The sequence below is a fragment of the Salvia splendens genome, chromosome 8 (genome assembly GCF_004379255.2).
Source record: "Salvia splendens isolate huo1 chromosome 8, SspV2, whole genome shotgun sequence".
NCBI lineage: Eukaryota > Viridiplantae > Streptophyta > Magnoliopsida > Lamiales > Lamiaceae > Salvia > Salvia splendens.
Genome location: NC_056039.1, coordinates 21,833,480 through 21,855,539, shown reverse-complemented (window position 1 = coordinate 21,855,539; position 22,060 = coordinate 21,833,480). Strand labels below are relative to the sequence as shown.

Here is a 22,060-nt window from a genome sequence, read left to right as displayed (position 1 = left end):
AATCCTTGCACGCTCTATTTTGTGAAGGAAAGACAGAAGGAAATAAACTGTAATAACTTTTGTGATGCTTACTTCTTGCTCGTGTTTGACGAGATGTTGATCGAAATGATGCTGGAGCCGCTCGTCAGCATAATTGATGCAAAACAGTTCATACTAAAAAGCCATTCTTTAGGTGCAAAAAAGCAACCATCCAACTAAGATTATTTAAAGTGGGACAAAACACACCATAGTATACATTGTGGAAAATATCAATCATTGTATACCTTAAGTTACTCAAATCCATATCAATGATCCTTACTGAACACCCCATATCACCTTTCCCCTAGGAAAGTGACAAGTTTATCTTCTCCACAAGCCAGTCGAACATGCTCACATAAATAAACATTGCCAATGCATCTCTTGTGTCGATTGCCTAAATATGAGGAGGGAAAATCAACCTTTTAAAAGTGTGATGGTTTAGCAATCAAACCAAGTTGTAAAATATGCATTATGTAAGTAATTATTGATCTTTGAAATCATGAACCTGTTCATGTGTCAGACATTCGGTGACCTCCGGGCTGATCTTGTCAGAATCAGGTCTTTCTCACTAGAGCCAATCAAGCCAGTAGCATTTGTAATAGCTGTGGATAGGGAAATTAATTTATATTGTTAAATCAATTGATATGCATAAAACTAATCTTGATGTTGTAGAATATCTTTTGTATCTAGGTGCAACCCTAGCTTTCTACTACCTACACATATGGAAATATCTCTTACTTTGGATATACAACTTATTCTCTTCTCCTATATGTCTCTATACTTTAAAGCTTGTCTGGCCTAATTTGATATGTTGATGCTGTCACAACTGCTCTGCCCTATTCTGTTCTGCCACTTTACTTTAAGAGGAAATAAAAATGCAAGCAAATCCTCTAGTACAATTATGAGTTTCCCATAGTAGATCCCCAATGGGAACTTCCTTTCCGTATAACTACTTATTTCCTAAAAAAATATACTTCCTCCGTCCCTAAAGAGTATGCACTATTTCCTTTTTCGTCCGTCTCCAAAGAGTATGAACTTTCAATTTTGGAAACTTTCATCTCTCTAATGAGGTGCTTAAAAAAAATTCTCTATTTATCTCCCTCTTACTTTACCAATAATGCATTAAAACCAGTGCCGAACCCAAAGTTCATACTCTTTGGGGACCCTCCAAGTATAACAAAACCCGAAGTTTTGAAAAGACGATGACTATTAAAAGAGGTGGGAAAATGGATTAGAACATGCAGATACCTTCATCAGAGACAACCTTGATGTGCTTTTGATTATCAGTTACAAGAAATGATATGTTCCCAGTCACAAAACGGCAGCAAGCTTCTCGAAGGCATGTTTCTAGTCTTCTTTACAAATTCTGATAGAATCTAAGGTTCCCTAAGGAGACAAAAATATGCAGGAATTAATAAATTGTGCACAGATAAGAAATATACTAAAAAAATTAGAACATTCTATAGAAACTATGCTTGATTTGGTCTTCTATTTAGCCCACCGGTCCAGAAAGACATTGTATTACTCCCTCCGTCCCACTCTGAGTGGAGCATTTCGTATTCGGCATGGGATTTCATGTAGTGTTGTTTTTTGAGTAAAGTGGAAAGAGAGGGAAAATGTAGAGAGTGATGTTTCTATTTTTAGAATTGTATTAGTTAGAGTGGGAACATCCCACAAAAGAAAAGTGTCACTTAGAGTGGGATGGAGGGAGTATATCTTTTCATACACAAGCCTGCATCTCCCTATTACTTTAGTAATCACCTACCATGATAACAAATAACATACCCATTTACTCATTTTAGCATGTGAGGAAGCAAGGTCAATAACTTAGGGTAACATACATCTTAGTCGTCTTACAACAAATTCTGAACACCTTTCCACACCCCGTGGTTATTTTAAAAGGGCAATAAGCATTTAGCATTTGAGCTCAAAATTCAAAATAAATAATGAAATGAAAGCGATCATACCAAACAAATTAAGGGCAAACTAAGCCTACTTCTGTTCTTCATCAAAGCACTCATCCATGAAATTAGCCTTATCAAACTGCTCACACTTAAACCATGCTTGTCCTCAAGCATGAAAGACAAGAAAAAGAATAAGACGAATTTCAATGCACGGTTCCTATGAACGACTCTACAAACAAGACACGAACAAAGTACAGACTCCTAGATCTAGACATACTACAGACACACAAAAAGGGAACAAACACAAAGGAAAACAAAACACATAAGCATGAACCAGTTTCAACTTTTAGACGATCGTCCCCACAAGCTTAAGTTCTATCCGATCGTCTACAATCTTCAAATCCTCCCCTTTCCCTCTTCTGCCTAAACGGTCTTTCACTTCGTCAAGATAGCCTATCGATTTCCCAGCTGTTAGGTTCGCTCAATCACTCATTCCTCACTAGGGATGTTAGGATCGAAGCGCTCTAAAATCAAAGTTACACCACTGATGCGTCGGGTTATGAGAGTTTCTCCTCTTACTACTCCTTTTCTCTATTAATTTCCTGGGTCAGGTTACTATTGCTTCCTGCCTTTAAGGAATTTTTCCCTTTCTCTATAACAGATTTTTTCTATATATTTTTTTTTCTTTTTTTCTTTTCTGGACTTCGTCCAGCTTATACCTCCAAATTCTTTCAATTTACTCCTCCCCCCTGGACTTCGTCCAGCTTATACCTCCAAATCTTTTCAATTTACTCCTCCCCTAAACTTCGTCCAGCTTATACCTCCAAAACCCATTCTTCCCTTTATACTCTACTCCCTAAGCATCAAGTGGCTGCCCATTTTTTTACAAGTCAGCTCAAAGTGTTTAGGCTTATAACTCGCTCTTATAGTAGGGCTGCACAACTAGGTTATCTAAGGCATCTTCTATCGTCCTTACTTCATTCAGGCCGCATTCAGCTTATTAAGGAAAAAGGCATCAAAGTTGACATGCATCATATCTTCAATCGCTCTCACTAAGGGGATCTTTCCTTATTATATCACTAGCCCATGCTATACACAAACACAAAAACCTAGACAAAAAAACAAAAGAAACTGCACTTACTCCCTCCCCCTCCCACATCACTCCGGCTTGTCCCCAAGCTATCCTAGTGAAGGGGGGAAACAGGGAAGGAAAACAGTACAAACCAAGACAAAACAAACAACCAATAAGCAAAAAAAAAAAATACAAACTTCTCACACTTAGACCGAACATCGGGCTAAGTGGGAGAAGGTACAACACACTTAAGCAAAACATGTTTGAAAACAAAACAACCTCTTCTCACACTTAGACCAAACATTGGGCTAAGTGTGTGAAGGCACAACACATATAAACAAGTTAAAGCATGCTCATCACATAACACATAACTGAAAAGAAAGAAGAAAAAAAAACGAAATTGAAACGCCAGACTCCCAGGTCAAGGGTTTAACAAATGATAACTCAAGTTGCCTACGGAGTCTGGTATTTCGAAAATATTTTTGGAAGATTATTATTTTTTACTTTGTTTGGGATTTTCTTGTTTAAAGAAAAGCGATTAAATATTTACACTTTCTTTCAAGTATTCTTGAGATCCCCTGGGTCAGGGTATGGATAAAAAAACTTCTCAATTTACTTGACCCAGGATTTCTTCAAGAACACTTCCTTCCTAGAGTGGTTAGGCGATATCAGGGAGTGCGCGTAGAGGTACTTCGTCCACTACACACAGCTCCGAGTTATCCCTAAATACCTTCACGCGATGACCATTGACGAGGAAAGGCACATAATTCGAGGCACCTCCTTGGATCTCTACTGCTCCATTTGCACGAAGGCCAACGATAGTATATGGTCCGATCCACTTGGACTTTAGCTTTCCAGGCATCAGCTTAAGCCTGGACTGGAATAGAAGAACTTTCTGCCCAACTTGTAGTTCCTTGGTCCGGAGATTCTTATCATGCCAGAGCTTAGTCTTTTCCTTGTACCACATCGCGAACTTGTAAGACTCAAGCCTCAATTCTTCCAGCTCCTGGAGCTACAGTTTTCTTTCTTCCTCACAAGCTTGAGGGTTCATGTTAATCTCCTTGACCGCCCAGTATTCCCTGTGCTCCAGTCCTACCGGCAAGTAGCACATCTTGCTGAAACTAACCTGTGAGGAGACATCCCAATGGGCGTTTTATATGCTGTTCTGTAAGCCCATAGTGCGTCGTCAAGCCTCTTACTCCAGTCTTTCCTTGACGGGTTCACCGTCTTCTCTAGTATTGCTTTGATCTCCCTATTTGATATTTCCGCCTAGTCGTTAGACTGAGGATGATATGGTATGGACAACCTGTGGTGGACTCCATATTTTTTCATTAGAGCTTCAATCGTTCGGTTCCGGAAGTGAGTTCCTTGATCCGAAATAACAGCCCTAGGCACTCCATACCTACTAAAAATATTACACTTAAGAAATTTGGCCACCTCACCGGCTTCACAAGAGGTAGTAGCCTTGGCCTCTATCCATTTCGACACATAATCCACCGCCACAAGGATATATGTGTATCCGTATGAAGAAGGAAATGGCCACATGAAATCCATTCCCCATACATCGAAGATCTCACAAACAATCACAGGGACCTGCGGCATTTCGTCCCTCTTGGAAATTCCCCTTGCCTGTTGACATTTTTCACAATTTTGACAAAATTCGAAAGCATCTTTATGCAATGTAGGCTAGTAAAAACCACTGTCTAACACTTTCCTCGCGGTCTTCCTAGGTCCAAAGTGACCTCCACACACTAGGGCATGGCAGTGATTGAGCACATCTCTCTGTTCCCATTCTAGAATACACCTTCTAATTACCTGGTCGGCTCCCATTCTCCATAGATACGGGTCGTCCCAAAAGTATTACTTGGCTTCACTTTTCAGTTTCATCTTCTGAGCCCGGGAGATTTCTTGTGAACTGGGCACCTCTCTAGTGACCAAGTAATTTGCTAGGTCCGCGAACCACGGTTCAGCATTTATCCGGCAGTTCCCTTTCTCGGCATCCCCTGGACCTATTAACGCCATAATCTTTTCCCAACTGATAGGTCTTGGAAATGCTTTCAAATAGTACAAATGTTCCTCGGGGAATGCATCTGGTATTGCTTCCTCGGTCTCCCCTTAGAAAATACGACTCAGGTGGTCAGCCACCTTGTTCTCTGTTCCTTTCTTGTCTTTAACCTCCCAATCAAATTCCTCTAGAAGTAACACCCAACGGATCAAGTTCGATATAAGAAGATATCGAAGTCTCTCGAAGACAAGTTCGATAAGTGAACAGTTTTACTCAATAACACCTTATCATTAATGGGATATACGTTGGAAACAATGAGTTATACCTTAAAGAAACTACCATAACATCAGTACCTTCTACAACACGCGAGTTGTGGACTAGAGGCAAGTCTAGTCCAGCACATCACAAGGTGTGGAGTTATTCCAACACATGTTTTGGAAAAGGTATCCAAGTAATTGGAGTTGTGTACTGAGGTATGTTTTAAGGTTGTCCCATATGATAGAAAAGGTACAGGTTCTATAATCTTCACGGCAAGATATGTGTTTGTTTACACGAATACTAGATTCTTTGATGAAGATTATGAGGAGAACTACAAGCCTAACACACATGATAATTCTCAAGATAATGAGAATATCTATTTTCCATCTTAACCAAGAAGTCATACCATTAGAAACTTATGCACTTATAAAATCAACGTTTGTACCTAAGATTGTAAGAGTCGTGTCGTAGTGGGAGCGTTCTTTGCGAACATAATAAGTTCATGGGTCTAAAAGAGTCTTAAGACTCAGTCTTAGATCAACTTGAACATAATCCATGTAACTACAAGGACGCAATGACTTATTCAGATAATCATTCTTGATAAGATGATAGATTCTGAATAACAATCTTAAATAGACAAGAATGTTTGCAAGACTTGCGATACTACCCATAGACTATTTCAGTCAGTGGGAGCTAGTAGACCTGCAAGTGTAAGCATGGATCTCAAAAGGCTAGAATAATGGCAAAGGGTTATACCCAGAGAGAATTATATTCTCGCCTGCCATTTTTGCCTAAGTCGATCTGTATATTGTCTATTGTAGCCTACATAAATTAGGATGTATTTACTATGATTGTCAAGACAGTTTTCTTTAAGTAGAAGTCTTGAGGAGATCATCTGCATGGAACATCTTAATGGTTATGTAATACAGGACAAGAAAGTGCACTAAGAGGGTTGAAAGTGCACTATATTTGGTATTCTTGGTACTCTATGATGATGACATCTATAAAAGTTGATAAACAACTAAGAGGGTTATCTAGCGTAGGAAACTGGTCGTCTATCCAGCCTAAGGATGATGGATTTAAGATACTCTAGTTACATTCTAAGCCTCTGTGTCATTAGATTGCTAGAAAAAGAATGTATGTTTTCTTAAAGAATCCTACATCTACACAATACTTAGACACTTTAGCATTGAAAATTCCAAGAAAAGGTTTTTCTTTTTCTAGACGGAATTATTTTGTCTCTAGTCAAGTGTTTTTCGACATTGAATGATATCAAGAAGAATGAGACAAGTTCCATAATTGGAAGTCTCATATATGCTATGATGTGTATTAAGTTAGATATTAGCTTTGTCGTTGGCATAGAAGCATGATATCATTTTAACCATGGCCAAGGACATTGGATTGGGTAAAGAATATACTATAGTACTTGAAGAAGACTAAACGGTATGCTCTAGTTTACCAAACATCCATGTTATGTCCTTTATGTTACATCGACTCGATTTTATAATTGATTGATGATCGAGTTATCCTCTGACTATGTGTTAACGTTAGGAGTTGAAAACTGAGTCATGAAGGAGTGTGATTACATCACAGACTCTTTCATGAAAATTACAAGTGTGGTTTCATCATAAACTACTAAGGTAGTTGTTAATCTCAGTAACTTCCAAATAGCTTTGACCGTGATTCCGAGTATGTGTATGAGTATTATATTTTGTTATAATTACTCTAGTCATATGTCTAACTCAAGGGAAACACAAGCTGATGAAGCTAAACAATCACATATAGCGGAAGTATGAAATTAATTAAGGAAAAGTGCGCAGCGAGACATTATGGGTACCAAGATATCATCAGAGAACAACCAGGCAGAATTTTTTTTACAAAATGCCTATATGGTAACATGATTTACACATGAGGTGAAAAGTATGGTAGTTCGATGTATCATGGTTCGAGACCTGCTTAGAGTATAAGTGGGAGAGTTTTGGCAGTGGGTATACTCGAAAGCATGATTTTGAGTATAAGTGGGAGATTGTTAGGATTGGTATACTGAAAAGCATATTTCGAGCATGTTGCACGGATAGAATTTCTTGTGTACAATAAACTCTACAATCCACTTTTAACCCAAGGCGAGAAGAATTAATTTTATCGCATTGGTGTTTACTTATGCATTTATAAGATGTTTCTCAAACATTTAAATGTATAAGAAGCAAATAAGTCTAATTCTTCTGCATAGTAGACTGGTCATGAACGACGTTCACAGAAGGTGACGCAGTCGGTCCTTTGTAGAAGAGAAATAGAATTTCACAATCTAGATAGGCTTTGGCTACCTATCGTGAATGGTTGCAGTGTCAGTCCGCATGTTTCCTTTCCTTAGGAAATAAACGACACTAGTGTGGTATAGCACTGAAGGATCTAACAGTTGAGATAAGTCTTTCTTGCTATTTACTGAAAGACGAGGTCTCAGTGATTGTTATTTCTTAATCATTGTTGATATAACATTGAGCATACGATATTGATTATGCACTACTTTGATTTATCAAATGGTGTGAATTTTTCGCAATCCAAGAATCGTGATATCTTGGGTAGTGGTGATTAATGTCTAGAGGTGCTAGTATTGTTATTGCAATGAATCATGTGCTGGGTGAGTCCAGTTTGATAATATCCTGAAGAGGTGTTCGAAAAAGGTTTTATTATTCTGAAACCCGGCCGGTTGGAATTTATTCCAGAATAATAAATAAAGATTTTGAACTAGACAACTCTTGGAAAAAGATATTAATTAATTAAAGTCAAATAGCAGGCTTAAATTAATTAATGGACATAAACACGGGAAATAATAAATTAAAGAGGTAAAGCCCGGATTACTCATAATATGGGATTGGACGGGCAGTCAATATTATTTTACTTTAGTGGCTGATAATAATATTCTGTTGGACTTGTATTAAATTGGGGTTCAATTTAATTAGTAAAGGTCTAACAGGTTTGGCCCAAGTCCGACCTCCATTGATCCCTAATCTGGCCCATCATAACTCTATATATAAAAGAGATTAGAGAGAAGACAAATTAATTAATTTTTCAAAAATTTCGTTCCTCTCTCTCTCCAGAAGGAACGATTCTTTCACTTCTCTCCAGATCTGAAATTCTGTATTCTTTCTAATCAAGCCCCTTTCGATTCTGACAAGCTTTACCCGCCCAAAGGTTAGATTCTGAGTTCCGGATACAGATTAGAAGATTCTTGGTTGAGTACGAAGAACATCACGTGGAGAAGGCGCAAGCAATCGACGATTCTTTGGAGAATCAGATCGGTAATTCTAAACCGTAGGAATTCATGTTTTAGGTTTTAATTCCTTTTACATGAATTATGTGCGTTCTTGGATGCAATTCTGTGTTTAACATGTAGTTAATTAATCCCATAATCGGTCAAATAGATCTGTATGTATGATTTATTTGTGAATGCATGACTTCCGCTGTGCAAGGGGCTCCAAACCCCAGCACCTTGGCCCTGTGTAGTTGCATGTGCAACCTAGCCATATTCCAATCTTCTGAACTTCTCTTTTACTTGCTAGTTTTGTTACTGGTTCTTGCATTTACCAAATTGTATGCTTAAGTGTGCAGGGATTTCAGATGGTGAACAACTTGGAGTCAGAACCAGTTATGGTGTTTGACTAAAGCTAGGCTTTTTCTTGTATCTACATCTTGCATCTTGTTTCTATCTTTTGTCCTTGGCCGATTCAATTGTGAGATTGACCATCTCACTATTGCGGTGTAACAAGAGAGGTTTCGGTGTTTAGTGAATCCCATCAATCTGGTTCCTACATTAATTAAATTAACTAGATAAGAGGAGTCTGAGGACTTAGTGGCCAGAAAGGTTGCCCAACGAGAACTCCTTGGCAGCGTGTCATTTGCCTAAGGACCAAGAACTCTCGTACTTTACCTATTTTTTCTTAATTCTTGTGTCATTACCCTTTACCCAAATTTTTATGGGACGGTGAGAGTATAATAATCTGAATTGTCTTACTTAATGTGATGGATTAGAAGTAGTGAACTTATACATACACATATATATAGCGTAGTGATAAAATGCAAACTCTATATATTGTACAGACTCCAAACTCTTCAACACAACGTCAACACAATGTCAACACAATGTAAAATTTCAAGATTTTGATGCCAACACAATTTCAGTACAATGTTTACATGACGTCAACCGTTGACACTGTGTTGATATTTTCTGTTGATGTTATTTTTTCATCTATTGACATTTTCTAACGGTCCAGATCATAGTTTGGAGTTTGTACAATATTTAGAGATTGCGTTTGATTACATCCCTATGATATTGACTATTGTCGGATATATATGTGATATATCCGTTGAGTGTCTTATTCAGACTATCTGTTGCGCACCTAGTGCAGGCCAGAAATGGGTCCGATCGATCTCCACATGGGAGAAACATGTAGTGCATCATGATGCAGGCTTGAGTTTTATGCTCGAGTTCGATCGGTCCACACGCGGTGGAAATAAATGTGTAGCATGGTATGATGGGATTTGCACAACAGAAATTGCAAATTAAATAAATTCATAAAAGAATCTATTTAGGAGATTATGTGAATCGATTCAGTTTCATGCTTCAACATGTAGAGACATATTATTGCACAATTAATCACATAATTTTAATATTAAATTATGATATTGAATCTTACAATTTTGATTCTCCAAAGAATTGAAGTAGCGTGCTACTTCTCCACGTGTAGATCTTGAAGCTTTATTGCAAAACCAAAGATCTTTTAACCTATAACCCAACTCTAGATCTAACTTCCTTGTGGGAGGAATCTATTAGAAATTATAAGGATCTTGAAGGAGAAGACAAGGAAAATCAATTGCACAAACTTTGCAATTTCGAAATCTCCTATTAGTGGGGAGCTCGAAAATCTTGCAAGCTTGGAGGCTAGGTTTAGGTTTTGTGTGATGTGTGTTTTGTCACACCTCCTTCATCCTATTTATAGAGTTTGTGATGGGCTAGGTTAGGGATCTATGGGGCTTAGATTGGGCCTCCCCATTTGGAATTTCTTTAATAATTAAATTATAATCCATAATTTAGATTAAATGATAAGGATCCATATAGATTATGATCCATTAACAAAAGAATTATACCTTTGATGATGTTTGATCTAACAATTTTTGTGGAATAGGTTTTCAATTTCTCAAGCAATCAAAGATAAAACAAAGATCCAACAAGATCCATTGAATCTAAGCTAAAAGAAGAGGATCAACATAAGATAATGTGGATTAAGAGATGAAATGTCATTGTTGGAATAAGCTAAGTCTTCTAGGAAAACCACAATCCTCAAAACATTGCTCTACTTGATCCATGATTCACTAAGAATTGATGGATTCAAGCAACCTATAACTAGGAATTGGATACAAAACCTCTTCAAGAGGAACAAATCTCTCAAACATCTAATTTTATCAAAAATTAAGGAATAAAATGATAAAAGGTGCTATTTATAGTAAGGCCCAAAATTCAAGGAACAGGCCCACAAAATATAGTGCTTTGTTAACTCCATGGAATTCAAAAAAGGCCTCTGCGTCGAGCGAGGAAGATTATAGGCTACACGCGCTTCCTTTTGCATTGAAGGGTGAAGCCAACACGTGGTTGTTGAGACTACCAACGAATTCTATTCGTTCGTGGGCAGACCTTCTTTGGACTATTTCTTCCCAGCGACCAAAACCAATGCTCTCAAGAAGGAAATCTAGGGGTGCACACAGGAGTATGATGAGACCCTGAGTCAATATTGGTCACGCTTCAAAGGGCTGTTGGATTCATGCCCGAACAATCGCTTGGCTGATGCGGAGGTTTAAAACAATTTCTACAAAGGAATGACGCTAGAGTGTAAGGATTTGATGAACTCCTCGAGCGGAGGGGATTTCTCAAGGAAGCGTGTGAGCGAGGCCAGAGAGATTTTAGGGAGACTTATTGATGCGAAGAAGACGTATAATAATCCACATCCCACAATTCGCAAAAGGGGATCAGTTAATGTAGCAATAGAGCAAGGAGAAGAAAACGTGGAGGCTCGGATTAACAAGCTAGAAAAGGCACTCTTGAGCGCTATAGAAAGGAGTAATCAACATGCCCCACCAGTAAAGGTGAAAGCGTTGGGTCCAGAGGAAGTATATCTGTATTATGGTCCGCCAGGGGAAGAAGATTACCAAGCCCAGGTAAATGCCGTGGGGAGCTGGAATCAGAATGGAAGCTGGAACCCAGGGAAGCAAAGGGATGCCCCCTGAAGGGACCACCCTAATTTTAGATGGACTGATGGTAACCTGTAACATCCCAAAATTTTTGTGACTTTATTTTCATATGGGTGTCGAATAAAATTTCCTTTTATGAAATTAATTGTTTCTATGTGATTAAGTTGATTATATGAAATAATTGTTATGAGTGATGTAGAATGAAGTATTGTCTAATTGTTATATGTTCCAATGTGAGGAAATTAATTAAGTGAGATCATGCATTTTATTCTAGCCAATTTAATGGGATATTTTCGGCCTCTTCAAAATTATTGGAATTAATATTCTCTTCTTAGATTTAATTAATTGTTTTGGGATATTTATCCAAATTAAATCCAAACCAAATTATCCCTAATTTATGCTACATGAAATTCGAACTCTAGCTATTTTTTTGGGAGTTTCAAAAATCCCCTATTTAATAGGAGAATGAATTATTTTTCTTTGATTTAATTGATGCCTTATTGATTCCCTTCTTTTATTTCAAATCCAATTAAATCATGCCACATTTTACTTCCTCACTCTAATTGAATTGATATTTGAAATATTTCCTTGTGGCAATTAAAGCCAAATTTTCGCCCCTTCCCTATTTGTGGAGAAATTGTATTTGTTTCCTATTGTTGTGGAATCCATTTTTATTCAAATAAATACCAAATAAATACCTATGTCTAATTAATTGGGGATGTGAATATTTTCTTTCTATTTTGTCTCCATCCCACACGCCCCATATGCTTCTATTTTCCTTGTGGAAATTTATTTATTTGTTACCTATTTTATGGGAGTCTTTTCCTATAACAAAATTTCCAAATTTAAATCCTATCCCCATTTAATTGAGGATTTAAATAATCCTCTTCTCCCCTATTCAAAATACACGCCCCCTCCCTTTTTATTTTGCTACTTGTAGATTCTTCAAATTATTTTATTTCCTTGTTTATGAAATACTCAATATCTTTTACCAAATTTTGAGTATTTTTCTCTCCAAGAAAATACCAAGTCAATTCCTTGCTAATTTATTTGGCAAAATTTTCGAAATTCACCCCCATTCCACACGCCTACTTTTATTTCAATTGTGGGAATTTTTTTTATATCTCCCACAATTTAATTAATTCATTTAAGTGTGGGATTTTAACCTAGACTATAAATATTAAAAACCTTAACCCTAGCCACCATTGTCATCCTACACGCCTCCCTCCATCCTCCCTCACTCTCACACGTTTTCTCCTCCTCTCCCACTCTTCCTCCCCAAAAACCTCCCATTCAAGCTTTATTCTTGCACCCATTGAAGTGATTTTCAAGAGTCTCCGACGGATCGCATCGTTCTTTGCTTCTACCGATTTATTTTTGTCCAAGAAGGTATATTTGCTCACTTTTCCTCATCCTTTTCGTTTGAACCATGTTCTTGAGTCCTACATGCATGTAGAGGGTGTAGGATTAATAGATCGCAAGATTTATCGGGGGGAAAGTGTGTTGTCGTAAGAACTTGGATGGTTATGTGTTTTTGATTGAAATCATGTGATGTTGGATTGGAATATTTGGTGAATGATGTGAGTTTATGTGCAAATATGTGTATGAGAAACCTTAAAGCATGATTATGTGTTTTCAAGCATGAAAAATTGGTGTTTGTTTGATGGAAGATGAAAACCCTATTTTCGAACTATGAACCTGAAATCTGTGGTGCACGACCAGTAACTTATGTGTAATTGACCCACCAAACGAACGAATTTTGATATGAAATTTGTACTGAGTAAACGTCGAGGTGTTTCCTATGTCTCGCGTGAATTTCAGCCCTTTTTTTATCAAAAAATGAATTTTTAATAAATTTTTGAAGTTGACTGCGCAAATCTGCCAGAAACTCGTGTTCTCGCCAAGAATATTTCGTTTTCTGTTTGACGGACCAAATGACCTCCGATTGATGTGATTCTTGAACTATATGCAAATTTGAAGTGTCTTCTGAGTCGTGTTAAATTTTCAGCCTTTTTGGGCATTGGATAAATTTATGGTGAATTTTTCAAATGAACTGCGCAGTGCTGTCAGAAATTGTATGTTCCGCCCAGAGAATTTAATATGTGATATGACTGACTAAATGACGTGATTTCGGTGTGAAAATTTTCATGGATGAAATTGAATGTGTCCTCTGTATTGTGACCAAACATTAGCTTCTTTTGAGGTCGGGTGAATTTATAGGGATTTTTACAAAATGGTCGCTCTGTTCTACCAGTTCTCTGCCTTGTTAAAATGACGCCTAGTTTCAAGTTTAAAAGTATTGTATGATGCATGTATGTCCAAGGAACGTGTCTAAATGGTGTAATCACTTGTGATAAGTTGGAATGTGTTACGTGTGTCTTTACACCTTTGTGACGTATGTTGGGTTGGGGAATTTGAGAAAAACGATGAGAGAGAAGCGATAGGACATGCATAGTAAAATGTTGTTGTGGAAGGCTGACTTGTGTTGTCGTTGACAAGGGTGTTGTGTTTTCGTGAACTCGAGGATCGAGAGTTGCTATAAGTTGAGTTGTGAATTGCTAGGCGAACGAGGTGGGCTTTCTTTTCAAACCTCTTTACTTTTCCGAAAATGCTATGTGGCGTTATAAGGGTGGTTTAACTGTTATGTCATGCCATGTTGTTTTTATTATGAGATTGTGTGCCTGATGCCTAGTTCGTATGAGTTTACTCCGCTAGGCTATATGGCTGTGTTGTGAAACGAATTCGGGTCTGTCATGACCGCCCAAACTAGGGGTACTACAAACGAGGCGATCGTGACCACGGGATAACATTAAAGACAACATTTAAGGATAATCCCTCTTACAATCACTGCTCTTGAGGTAGCACTACAACTCCATCGTTTTGTAATCATAGTTTTCTTAGTGTGAAAAGCAATGGCTCGTTGAACACGATAATCCCTAATTTGAATAATTTTTATGTTTAGGGCAAATAAAATCAAACTCAGGGGAGAAAGCTTTGGTTCTGCTTTCGGATAGAAGTGTTAGTTCATCTGATTTTCCACCTCTTCGCATCTTTTGTTGCATTCTACAAGAACTTTGCACTTACTGCATTATCATTACAGGTAGTGACAGTTCCCACACAAGACCTTCTACCAACCAATCCTCGGATACTTGACTAAGTTGATGATCTTCCACAACTAAGTTATTTGAGCATTTAGTTCTTCACAATCTTCAATATAGATATTTACAAGATAATTTGAATGTAATTTTATATTTTTTAGAACCTTTTCATTTTGTTTGTTTTTACTGATTGCCTCTAATCTTAAATCATTTCCTTGTATTTGCTTTGGATAGAGAATGGCAGGCTGTGGATTTTTGTCCGTCAATCCATTTAAAAATGTCTAGCTATATGGGGATGATAAAGAAAGAAGCTTTTGGACACTCCTCATGCTTATGTAGTAGCTGATGCGGTATACAATGCAATGATAGCAGGTGCTATATAATACCTTAATTACCCCGGAGAAATATTGCCTTGTTAGCATATTGGTTTAGGAAGTTGCTAATTTTCACTTTTCGTTTTGCTATTTTTGATATTTGCAGATGAAGTAAGCCTGGCTTTAATTATCAGGTTAGCTGCAGTTTTTGTTATGATATTCTTCCTTACAGCATGATGTAGTTTTCTTTGTAATAAATAGTGTTTGCGTGATTAACTTTATTTACCACTATTTGTTTGGTACCTGGTTTGAAGTTTAAGCTTAAAAGGATAAGAGAGTGGACGGAAGGGGCACAAAATGAGGAAATTGACTGATAAGAAAGGAGGGAGGTGCAAAAAAAAAAGAAAAAAAGAAAGAAAAAAAGAAAAAAAAGAAAGGAGGTTCAAAAAAGAAAAAGAAAAAAAAGTAAGATGGAGATGCATGCAAAAAAAGAAGATAAAGCGTTGTTGGTGGAGATGGAATCAAGAACTGTTACAAGGGACAAAAGGAGTTGATATAGGAGAGGAATGAGGCTGACATAGGGGGAACAAGATGAGGGAAGTTGCCTGACAAGAAAGAAGGAGATGCAAAAAAGAAAAAAAGAAAGAAGGAGATGCACGCAAAGAAAGATAAAGATCTGATGGAGGAGATGAAATCAACAACCTCATGAACTATTACAAGGGAGAAAAGGAGTTGAAGTAGGAGAGGAATAGGCTGACACAGTTCTGAACATGCAAGGGAATAAGAGAAAACTGCTCAGTCTAGGACATGCTCCAGATCCCATGACGTGCAGAAGCTGACCAACACAAGGTGACCCCCTTTCTTTTCTTTTATTCTTCTTTTTATTGGTTGGTCAGTGTTTTTAGTCTTCTTCCACACTAAGCCCAACTTGCAAGTACGTCCTTAGTGGGAGGAGGTGTTGTTCATTATTGTCTTGCTTTTGTTTGTATTTTTGTGTACATGTTTTAGTAGCAAGTCAGACCTAGTGTACCTTCAAAGATGATTAATTCGTGCTTTTGTTTGATGAGTTCAGTTTTTAACTACATGACTCCAGTTGAGTGATTTAAGAATGATGGAATATTGAGTTTGAGTAGGATGAAAGCTACATTACGTGAAATTTGAGCCTTGATGTAAAACACTCTCTACTTGATTCTGAGTGACTTTATTTTGCATGTATTCTTCATGAGGTATGGTCAATATGCAATAGGCATCGAGGGCAACTAGGATAACCATGTTTGAGCCTTGTTTCCATTCAATGTACATCCAACACATGTTATCCCAGCTAGCCATATTCTTGCCAAGTCTATTTTCTCAGCCCTCTTACAATCATTGCTCTTGAGGTAGCACAACAACTCCATCGTTTTGTAATCACAGTTTTCTTAGTGCGAAAAGCAATGGCTCGTTGAACACGATAATCCCTAATTTGAATAATTTTTATGTTTAGGGCAAATAAAATCAAACTCAGGGGAGAAAGCTTTGGTTCTGCTTTCGGATAGAAGTGTTAGTTCATCTGATTTTCCACCTCTTCACATCTTTTGTTGCATTCTACAAGAACTTTGCACTTACTTCATTATCATTACAGGTAGTGACAGTTCCCACACAAGACCTTCTACCAACCAATCCTCGGATACTTGACTAAGTTGATGATCTTCCACAACTAAGTTATTTGAGCATTTAGTTCTTCACAATCTTCAATATAGATATTTACAAGATAATTTGAATGTAATTTTATATTTTTTAGAACCTTTTCATTTTGTTTGTTTTTACTGATTGCCTCTAATCTTAAATCATTTCCTTGTATTTGCTTTGGATAGAGAATGGCAGGCTCTGGATTTTTGTCCGTCAATCCATTTAAAAATGTCTAGCTATATGGGGATGATAAAGAAAGAAGCTTTTGGACACTCCTCATGCTTATGTTGTAGCTGATGCGGTATACAATGCAATGATAGCAGGTTCTATATAATACCTTAATTACCCCGGAGAAATATTGCCTTGTTAGCATATTGGTTTAGCAAGTTGCTAATTTTCACTTTTCGTTTTGCTATTTTTGATATTTGCAGATGAAATAAGCATGGCTTTAATTATCAGGTTAGCTGCAGTTTTTGTTATGATATTCTTCCTTACAGCATGCTGTAGTTTTCTTTGTAATAAATAGTGTTTGCGTGATTAACTTTATTTACCACTATTTGTTTGGTACCTGGTTTGAAGTTTAAGCTTAAAAGGATAAGAGAGTGGACGGAAGGGGCACAAAATGAGGAAATTGACTGATAAGAAAGGAGGGAGGTGCAAAAAAAAAGAAAAAAAGAAAGAAAAAAAGAAAAAAAGAAAGGAGGTTCAAAAAAGAAAAAGAAAAAAAAGTAAGATGGAGATGCATGCAAAAAAAGAAGATAAAGCGTTGTTGGTGGAGATGGAATCAAGAACTGTTACAAGGGACAAAAGGAGTTGATATAGGAGAGGAATGAGGCTGACATAGGGGGAACAAGATGAGGGAAGTTGCCTGACAAGAAAGAAGGAGATGCAAAAAAGAAAAAAAGAAAGAAGGAGATGCACGCAAAGAAAGATAAAGATCTGATGGAGGAGATGAAATCAACAACCTCATGAACTATTACAAGGGAGAAAAGGAGTTGAAGTAGGAGAGGAATAGGCTGACACAGTTCTGAACATGCAAGGGAATAAGAGAAAACTGCTCAGTCTAGGACATGCTCCAGATCCCATGACGTGCAGAAGCTGACCAACACAAGGTGACCCCCTTTCTTTTCTTTTATTCTTCTTTTTATTGGTTGGTCAGTGTTTTTAGTCTTCTTCCACACTAAGCCCAACTTGCAAGTACGTCCTTAGTGGGAGGAGGTGTTGGTCATTATTGTCTTGCTTTTGTTTGTATTTTTGTGTACATGTTTTAGTAGCAAGTCAGACCTAGTGTACCTTCAAAGATGATTAATTCGTGCTTTTGTTTGATGAGTTCAGTTTTTAACTACATGACTCCAGTTGAGTGATTTAAGAATGATGGAATATTGAGTTTGAGTAGGATGAAAGCTACATTACGTGAAATTTGAGCCTTGATGTAAAACACTCTCTACTTGATTCTGAGTGACTTTATTTTGCATGTATTCTTCATGAGGTATGGTCAATATGCAATAGGCATCGAGGGCAACTAGGATAACCATGTTTGAGCCATGTTTCCATTCAATGTACATCCAACACATGTTATACAAGAACTTTGCACTTACTGCATTATCATTACAGGTAGTGACAGTTCCCACACAAGACCTTCTACCAACCAATCCTCGGATACATGACTAAGTTGATGATCTTCCACGACTATGTTATTTGATCGAGCCTTTAGTTCTTCACAATCTTCAGTATAGATAGCATAACTAGTCGGCCTTACTACCAAATCTGAGAATGAATGGAACTTTAGATTAAAGTCACATTCAAGCTGAGCATAATACTCTAACATCATAAAATAACTATTCAGCAAAAACGGCCTAAAATCGAACAAGACCCATTTAACTACTCCAAGTTAACCCCGGTGCTCAAGCAAGACTAGAGGGAAAGGATGGAGACTTAGCTCTGGCCGACGAAGGCGACAACGAGCCAGACGTCGGCGGGTTGAGCCTGCACTGAGTACCGAAAGGGGGGGAATGACTTGGGTCGGCGTTGACCGAACGTCGTAAATCATTACCGAACGGACGATGCGGCTGCAGAGCCGGCAACAGAGGACGATGCGGCGGAAGAGACTATCGCTGGCGGCAGGATTGGGCCGACGGACTTGGGGAGTATTTTATGCCAGTGCAATTTTCATTGGGCCACTACAAATAAATAGTCACGTTAACACCATGTCCAATAAATGATTAAATTGGACTTATATTAATTTTTAAGCAAAGTAAGTATTTTAAGTTAATTAAGTATATAAATCCAAGAGGATTCAAATTTGAAAATGGACTTCTGATAATCAAGAGCCACTAATTAAAACATCAAATTTGATTTATAGACCCTCCTAATGTCTTGCCAAAATTAAATAATGGATAGCCGCTATTTAATTTCGCGGAAATATGATTAAGATGTTTATAATTTAACCAGTGCACGAATAATACGGCAAATGCCCAAATAATTAAATCATTTGATTTAATTAATGATTAAAGATTTTATGGATTTAGGAAGAAAGGAAATAAAGATGATCACATGCTTAGGAATGCATACATGCTAGAAATAATTACTTAGGTCTAATTTAAGTATTATTTGTTTATAAAGGGGCGTCGTCGCAAGACAAGTAAAAGCAAGTCGAGGAACGCTCGTTTGAGAATTTAAGCAAAGGAGGTGGGTTTTTCTTTCAAAATGTGATTTTATGTGAAAATGTGAATCTATTTATTTGAATGAGTGTCATGCCACGTTTGTTTTATGATTACTTATCTGTTGGCTATGTCAAACATGTTAAATCGAATTCGGGTCCCAGTAGGGCCGCAAACCCTACTCGGACTAGTGTACACATATTGGACTGTGTGCTAGCTTTCGAGTTGGCCAGTCCAGTGACCGTCGTGGAATGTGGCCACATTCCCGGTTCACATAAGATCAGATATGGTATGTTATGTTATGTGACTGCGCAGTCAAGTTTATGAAATGATAAAGGATTTGGTGACCCCTGGAATTATTTCAAATAAAAACCCCGCGCTCACTTAACCATGGCTGACAACTAAATAAGAACTGTTTTTGGCACTAAGTCCACTGGGTATATCAAATACTCAGCCTGACATGTTTATTTTTCCAACGTGCAGGTTGATCATGATCGAAGCGAGAAGGTGTTGGGAGAGACTTATAAATAAGTAGCTAGGTAGCTAATTTAATATGTCTCCATACATATTACTTCGTCTTGGAACCTTTCGCTGCATATGAATGTTGTTTAAGGGAAACTATGTACCCATTCTGATACTCTGATTTTGACATAGCCTCGTACCCTCTTGCCTTCGGGATTAAATATTTCTTTTTATGAAGGATTATGATTATTGAAGTTATTATAGTTGCGAATATAACTAAGCTCACTAGCACTAGGGAGTTGTGGTCGTGACAGAGTGGTATTAGAGCACTGTTCTTCCGCTCTGGACCCAAGAACCTTCCTTCAAGCCTTAGTGTAGAATAATAACACTAAGCTAGGAAAGAGGAATAAAATGTTAAGTTACAAGGATCCCAACACCTCGACTCGGCATGTTCAACCGCTGCAAAAAGGAGATCGATGCCCACTTTTCAAGAAAAATTTTAAGGAAAATGATTCTTCCTTTATGAAAAGAAAAATGTATTTTATGAAACGTGTTCTTCCATTGAATATTCCTTTATGAAAAGAAAAATGTATAAACCAAGACTTATCTCACTACTTAAAAGAAAGTAGTTTGACCTTCTTCCTCAAGAACTTATCGAGTACATGCATAAAATGCATTTTCAAACTTTCTTTGTAGAATTTTGTCGAGGAAATGGAGGACATGAATTAGTGAGTACAAACTTTAAGTTTTCAGCAATGAGAATCTTATCCATTTAATATTTCCAGTCTACATAATTTTGGCCTTCGAGTTTGATTTCTTTAAGGTTCGCAGACATTATTAAGAATTTGGCTGAGAAGAAATAAAACTATTTATCACATACTATGCTTAATACATTATCGCAAACAACCACAAAACAATTTATGTATCTCGCAACCGTGAAAACCAAAATAAGTACGCCTCTAGGGAGGTCATACAAATTCGGATTCCAACAATTTCCTGGTCACAATACCGACGGATAGTCCAGAGACCACTAAGGTGGCATGGCCGCAAAATATTGCCTAAGCATTTACCATAAATATTTGCATCTAGGAATTTCATTTCTATTTTGACACTCCTTCTAGGGAAGGTCGTACGCCACTAACAAAATTCCATAGCTATCTTATAAATATGCTTAAACATACGAACTTGCAATTTCGTAGGATTATGGCTCCCACTAGGGTGGGTCACGATAATATTAGACACAAGCTTCTAGTTTAAGCAACCTACTATAAAGAAGTCTAATCTTATGAACTTACTATTTCGTAGGATTATTGCTCCCACTAAGGTGGGTCACGATAATATTAGAAACTGCTTCATATATAGACCAATTTATGGAGACCATATACAACACATTGTTGTAATTATCGCTTAGTCATTTTAAATATGGCTTTTGCATAATTATCACATAAGTAGATAAGGCAGATAATTCACTTGAAACATATTAACACCAAATAAATAGATAAATCCATTTAATTCATGGTGATTAATCACACTGGATAATTATTGAAATTATTTAATAAATCTAGGGAGATTTAAATAAATAATTAATTCCTTATCTTATCCAAAATATGAATTTCGGATTTGATAAATTTATCTTGGATAATGACTATCCAAATTAATTTAGGATTTATCTAGATAGAGTTGAATCTATTTAAATCCTTTTTTGGGATTATTCTAGATTTTATAAGAATAAAACCAAATCCTTAAATTCAAGATAAGACTGATCTTGGATTATCATTATCAAAATCGTACTAGGATATTTCAGGATAGAAACAAATCTATCCAAATCCATAAGATAAAATCCAATCACTCTAAGATTTAAGAAAATCTTAAATTATTTAGTATAAGAAACTAGAATATATCATATCTATTAGGATTTATCTAGATAAAATTAACTTTATCAAAATCCAATTAGATTAGGATTATCTTGTATTATTTAAACGCATTTGCCGGGGATGGATGGCGTGCTTAGTGTTAGTGTTCAGAGTCTGTGGTGTAAATAGTTTTGATTTGTTTTCTTTTTCTTTTGTTTGCAGTTTATGAGTAGAGGCTCAAGATCTACCTACTGGAGCAACTCATCTGGGTGGAAACACGGCCAGTTTGATTGGCGGGGTAAGGATACAGTCTCTACTGTGACCACCAGATCAGGGTTCACCACGGGAGATCCGTTTCCGAGTGAATCCACTAGCGACGAATCTTGGACGTCATCAGGACGCGAAGATCCAGAATCACCACCCGAATAAAAAACAGAGTCAGAAACAGGGGAAGCGGAGGAAGTAGTCATGGCGCAGGTGGTAGACCCGGATCCAGAGATCGGCT

General features: G+C 37.2%; 2 long non-coding RNA genes across 2 annotated transcripts; one reads left to right on the top strand and one right to left on the bottom strand.

The window, feature by feature from the left end:
- Positions 1-167: 167 nt before the first annotated feature.
- LOC121744258 lies at positions 168-2,042 on the bottom strand. Its single transcript, XR_006038533.1, has 4 exons — positions 1,986-2,042; positions 1,267-1,404; positions 524-620; positions 168-412 (listed from the first exon to the last, which is right to left on the bottom strand). It is a non-coding gene; the product is annotated as an uncharacterized LOC121744258 (long non-coding RNA).
- Positions 2,043-14,892: 12,850 nt separating this feature from the next.
- On the top strand, positions 14,893-16,607 carry LOC121744166. Its single transcript, XR_006038502.1, has 5 exons — positions 14,893-14,970; positions 15,079-15,106; positions 15,227-15,761; positions 16,396-16,451; positions 16,534-16,607. It is a non-coding gene; the product is annotated as an uncharacterized LOC121744166 (long non-coding RNA).
- The last annotated feature ends 5,453 nt before the right edge of the window (positions 16,608-22,060 follow it).